The sequence below is a fragment of the Cervus canadensis genome, chromosome 1 (assembly GCF_019320065.1).
Source record: "Cervus canadensis isolate Bull #8, Minnesota chromosome 1, ASM1932006v1, whole genome shotgun sequence".
Taxonomy (NCBI): domain Eukaryota; kingdom Metazoa; phylum Chordata; class Mammalia; order Artiodactyla; family Cervidae; genus Cervus; species Cervus canadensis.
The window spans coordinates 11674938-11681316 of NC_057386.1; positions in this window are offsets into that span (position 1 = coordinate 11674938).

The window sequence follows — 6379 nt, forward strand, 5'->3', positions numbered from 1 at the left end:
GCTGGCCCTGCTGACACCACTGTGCTCCCCAATCCTCCTCCTCGGCTCCACAGTCCCTCCTGCTCCCTGCCCTCCTCCTTTGCCCTCCTCCAATGCTCAGAGTCCCTTCCATAGCTCTCCTTGCTCTGCACCAGTCCTGACCTCCAAGGCCCAGAGCCTTCCAGCTATCCACACCACCACATTTCAGTTTCTGAGTTCTGGTTTCAGATGTGAGGAAAGAATTGCTCTAGAACTCCAGAAGCAGCTCCAGGGCTTGCTGGCCATGCGGCTTCACTTCTCAGACCCTCCCCCGACTCTTGTCCCATAAATGGGGTAATACCACCCCCACCCAGGTAAGCATCCTATTCACAGGGGCATTAGGAAGATTGGGAGGCAGGACGTGTTCCTCCAACCCCCAATGGCTAACAGTAAAAGACAGACAATCTCAAATGGTGACACGGGCATGGGGCCATCAGAACTCACCCACACTGCCAATAAGAAAAGCAGTCAGGATTGCCATTTGGAGAACTAGCGGTATATACTAAAGCTAACACTGCCTCTTCAGGAGCCCCACTGCCAGGCACAAACTCAGAAGACATGCACTAGAATGTCTGTAGTGGCACTCTAAATTTTGGAGATTACTTGCACGTCCATTAACAGGACACTGGATGAATAAACTGGCATGCCCATACAACAGAATAGTGATGCTAAAGAACACAACTCAGACATGTACAGCAAAGGAGGAATCACACACCTTATGTTAAGAAAAGCAGACAGCCTCAGGACAGGTGGTGTGGCTCCATTAATAGGAATATAAAGATCAGGCAAAAGTAATCTCTAGGGAGACCTTTCTGGGGTCTGGGATGAGAGGTGGCACTGGGGAGACACTACAGGGGCAGTTATCTGGGTGGGATGGTGGCTGCATGGTGAACACAAATGGAAACTCCATCCACCTTTAAACCTGAGATCGGTGCTCTGCCTCAGGATTTTTAGATGAATTTTCTTTTTTTGGCTGCATCACTCAGCATGCGCAACTTCCCCAACCAGAGATCAAACCTGTGCCACCTGCAGTGGAAGCATGGAATCTTAACCATTGGCTCAACAGGGAAGTCCATAGATGAACTTTTAAAACAAGGAGGTGCGGTCCAGGGACACAGAACATAGGTTCACAGGAAAGTCTTGTTACTGAAACCCCAGACCAGCTCTTGTTGCTCCTCCTCTCTCCCCATTTCTGTTCAGGACTCACTGGCCTCCAGCTTTCTGGGCTCTGCCAATTCCCCGGCCAAACCCCACACTCCCTGCAGCCCTGGGCCTATGTGCTCTCACACTCCTTCTGATTCATTCTCTCTCTTTGACCTTGACAGGCACCACCATCCTGGCCTCCCTGGCCTTCAGTCAGGACTGTTCTGACAGCGCTAAGGGCACCTGCACATCCCAACCCTGCAAGCCAGAAGGTGCTCTTAAGGACACGCCCTCCCTGCCCCTGAGTAGCATTCCGTCCACCTGCCCCGGCTTCCTTCCTTCCTCCCTCTCTGGAAGGAGGATCCAGGTCTGAAACTGGCACTCCTGATTCCAGGCACATTCCAACTTCTGATCTTGGCTGAGTCAGAGATGGCAAATTGGTCATCTTATGTGCCAGCTGCAATTGATTAGAGGGTTGCCTAGAGAATGTGCTGAGAAGGATTCTGAGGCCACCTTGGGCTCCACAGGAAAGAGTGGTTGATGGATGAGTGACACCTACCACATGTGATGGAAGAATGCAAGGCCACCTTGCTGCCCTGAGGGCCACCTTCACTCTACAACCCCCACGGTCCGCAGACAGGCTCCCCAAACTCGCCAAACCGAACACCACCTCCCTGACTACAATGATGCTTCTAATGACAGCGCACGTGTATTTATTGAGCCCATAATTACCACCTGCAAGACTGTGCTAAGCACATCACATACAGTCTCTTTCAACCTGCCCAATAATCCTGTTATTACCGCCATTTGACAGGTGGGGAACTGAGGTGGGGTACCTGGCCCAGGCCCCCTGACTCCCGTGTAGTGGGGTACATACACAGCCAGACTTCCCAAAACCACACCCTTGGATCTTGAGGTTTCACCTCTGTGCCCTTTGCCTTTCTTCACCTTCTCCAGTGCTCCAACGCCTACCTGTCCTTCCAAGCCACCTAAAGCGCCACCTCCTTCCCTCATCTCCCCTCCCCAAACTTTTCAGGGTCCTTGGCTCAGGCTACCTCATCCTGAACTTGTTAGACCACAAACTTCACACCTGGAACACATCCTTCCCTCCTTGGAGCCTCCTGGGGCTGAGACCTGGCCAGGCAGAGAAAGGCCTCCTGAAAAAATGTGTTAAGTGAGTAAACACCCCTTGTCTCAGAGCAAAGCCTGTCAGACCATGCCAAGACAAAATGCAAAGGTCCTTCCACCCTCTAGTATGTGCTGAGCACTGTGGATGGAGGCAGGCACGTGAAGAGACAACAGTGAGCAAGACCAGTCCCTGACCCTGGGACTCATGGTCCCAGCGGTGCCCTGTGACAGCCGCTTAATGAAAAGAGAGCATCAGGGAGGGCCTCCTGAAGGAGGCGCCTGAACTGTGTGGCCCATGTGCACTGACAAGCATGCTCCGCACCCACCGCTCTGCCCCTGTGTTCGACTTGCTGCTTGCATGTTGTCTTCCCACTTCTGGAGCTTGGACTGGTTCTGCACCAGAGAGGAAGGCCGAACCCCGCCCCACTCATTTCTCAACAACCTCAGCATAGGAGTGCACAAGGGTTTCACTTACATCAAAACAGCAATGTTTCTGAGATGCTTTTATTCACACTTCCCAACAGGTGTTGGACACCTCCCCATTTCCCTGCCCCAGCTGCTCTGCCTTGTGGCCCGAGGCTGACCTGTGGGCGCTGTGTTAATTGGAATTCAGCCAAAAAGGAGCCGGCAGATGAGAGGCGCAGGCAGGAGTAAAGTGAGGTCAGTATATATATCACCTGGTTCCTCCCGGCCAGTCCCTGTGTCCCTCCCTCCAAGGTCGGAACTCCTACAGGATGGGCCTCTCCTGTGACTACACCTACCCTTCAGGTCAAAGTGGTAACAGCTCCCCTTTGTTGCTGGCCCTGGGCGGCACCATCTCTCCTTTAATTCATTCATTTTCCATTTATTCAACTCTCCTCAAATACTCTGTCTGAGGGTGCCATAAAAATGTAAGACCACGTCAATTGCCCATAAAGAACATTCTTGTATGTTCCACTTGGAGTAGCTTGGAGGGGAGACTAATGGAAACTAGGGGGAGGCTAGCCTCCAAGCCTCCCCCGGGGCCACCAATGTTCGTGTCCCCAGAATAGTAGAAGGTGTCAATAACTGACTCAATCGATATATGAACTGATCCCGCCTAGCCCCTCCACCACCCAACAGCAGATTGCCTCTTCCTTCCTTCCCCCCGATCTGCTTCAGCCTCCACGGCCAAGCCCAGATGGCACACTCCTTCCTTCTTCCTCCCCTGAGGTCAGGAGCGTACAGCGGTGAGTGAGTGGCTTAAACCCCCAGGGAAGGTGAGAACCCGCGGCCGAGCAGCGGAGTCGGAAAACCGGGTCTCCAGGAGCTTCCGCCCTAACAGGCTAGGTGGATTTGAAGCTGTCACTTCACTCCACGTGTGCAACGGGAGCAACCACGACCCTAACCCTGCACAGCAGACGACCCAGAAGATGGTACAGCGCTTTGCGTGCAAAGGACACTCGGGGACCCTCGGGGCGGTGGGGGTCCTCGGGGTTGGGGGTCCTTGAGACGGCGCGAGTCGCTGTACGGTCTCCCCGGCACACCCAACTATAAGCACGCAGTCCGCCGCGGCCGGAGTACAGCCGCGCACGCCGCCCCACGTGGGGCCGCACGGGCTCGCGGCCCCGGCGCCCGATTGGTCTTCGTGCAGCCAATCAGAGGGCGTCGTTGACAGTGGCCTCGCCAATTGGCTGCGGGGAGCCGGCCAGGGAGGGGCGGGGCCTCCTTTTGTTCTTTCCTCCGCGGCACCGCGAGCCCCGCCTCCTGGGCCCCGCCTCGGGGGTCCCCTACCGCCCGCGTTCCCCCGTTGCGCGTACCCCCACCCCAGAGCTCAGGTTGGGGCCACTGAGGAGCTGCAGGCTGCGGCCGAGGACCCTACTAAGTGGCCGCTCCGGGCCGGCCTCCCCTTCAGTCCCCTTTCCAACCACCCTCCCCCCAACTTGCTCACACACAGGAGAAAGAACCCGCAGCCTGAAACGCGGCCTGCGCTGGGGCTGACCTTGGACAAGCCCTTTCAGTTCTGTCCCTTGGTTCCCTTACCCTTGCTTTCTCCCTGTCTCCTAGGACTTGTGGACAAGAAGAACCCATAAAAAGTGAGCTCAGGCTCTTTCTCAAATGTACCCAGTGAGTGATAGGAATGTCTCTTGATTTTTCCTGAGGGGAAGTTTGCCGAGGAGAGGAGGCCAAGTGTCCGGATGTTGCTAACCTGAGACCGTTTTCAGAATGACAGTCTTCTCCTAATCAGAGGGGATGGGTGGGGGATGGGGCAAAAGCCGCTGCCTCAGCCTGGCCAGCTGTGCAAACTCTCCCTAAATCATCTCCCTCTTCCATCACTTCACAGTGGCCTCCCTCTGGGGTGGAAAGTGGTGGCCCCAGGAGCCAGAGGCCCTTGCAGGGAGAGAGAGCTCTGGGCTGGGTTAGGGGGTCAGGGGTCCAGGTCTGGTCCCTTTCCATCCCAGCCCACCACCTTTCCCCAGAAACTGCCTGGAGGCATTTCCCAGTGAGATGGTGGCTACATACAAATCTCAGGAGGCAGTCGGCTGCAGTACTGGCCCGACTATGGACACAGGGCTCCCAATCTCTAGATTCCCCTCCCACTCAGAGTTCCCCTGTGCTCCTTCTCCCCCACCCACTGGGAACCCAGTCTCAGCTCCTTTCCTTCCATGAGGTGTCAACCGAGAAGACCACTGAGACAACAGGAAGTACAGGGCCCCTGCAAGGGAGGAAGTCAGGCCCCAAGGACTCCTCAGCACCCACTCCAACCCCCATTGACCTGGAAAAGCCCCCAAACCACTGCTGATGGAGCCCTAATGGTGGCTTAGGGACAGCAGCTTGACAAACAAGGGAGTCACCTCCGAGATCACCTGCCCAGACCTGGGAGTCTGTAAAAAATGTAATTCCCTGAGATAGACTGGAATGTGATCCGTGTTCAGAATGCCTCCACATGCCATCAGTGGAGGAGTCCCTCAACCATCGTGTGTGACTCCTGGGTTCTGGTGTGTTGGGCCAACCACTCTAGCTCCCAGCAAGCATCATGGGCTCAGAGGCCTCCCCTGCAGCCTGACTGTAGTGGCCCTGGAAGGACTTCCAGTCTCAGGGCCTTGGCAGGTGTCTGCTGGCTCCCTGGGGGTGGGGTGCTGGGAGCCTGACATCTGCGGAGTGTTTTTACTGTTGGACAAATTGAATCAATTAAACAGGCCCCATCAGGGTGGCCGGGAGCCCAGTGAATGGGAAGGAGGGGGGAGCAGAGCCAAGGGGGCAACACAGCCTGTCTGTGGGAGCATCTCACCAGCAAGGGTTCAGGGTGAAGAGGCAGGTGGAATGTACCCCCCTCCTGGCTGGGACCCTCTATGCCAGCCACAGAGAAGGAGGGTCTTGGGGCAAAAGCCAGCCAGGGGTGCTGGAGCAAGTTACAAGGGGTGACCCATTTCTCTGCCCAGAATGCAGACCTTCTGGGCTTCTCAGCCATCTGCCCTACAGATCCTTGGGGGCACATCCTCAACACTGCAGGCTCCTTTCAGTGGCATTTTGTTGCACTCACATGGAGGCCTGCGGAAGCTGAAGGCTCCACCCAAGAAAGAGGAGGATGTCTAGGGAGGTTGGAGGAGCCAGCAGAGGGAAAAGGAAACAGACTTTGGAGGTGATAGCGAGGACCAGTCATCCACCTGCAGCGGAAGCCTCCCCTTGGGCAGGCCCAGAATGATTTAGGGGCCGGCTGCTCTGTGACCCAACTGACCCAGGGCTGGCCACTGCTTGGGAGGCCGAGCAGCTGCCGGAGCATCCCACTACCAGCCCTGCATCCAGTTCCCCAACTCTAGCGAGGGCAGCAGAGCCGCCTTCTCAAATGCCCTTCCCCCGAGTCCTGAGTCCTGGGGCAGTGGTGTCTCCTGAGGCTGCAGCTGCAGGGTGGTGACAGGGTTTCTGTGAGTTGGGCCAAGATTACCCTCCCCCCGCCCAGCTGCCACCCTGGCACAGGCTCTCTCCAAAGTATCTTTGCTCTTCAGATGCCATGGTGGTGATGATGTCACTGTCACCCTGGACAGCCAGACCACGTCTGTCCCTTGATGTCAAATGACTGTTACTGGGCCACCTGAGGCAGACGGCGTCTCAGCAGCAGCTTCCACGGAGG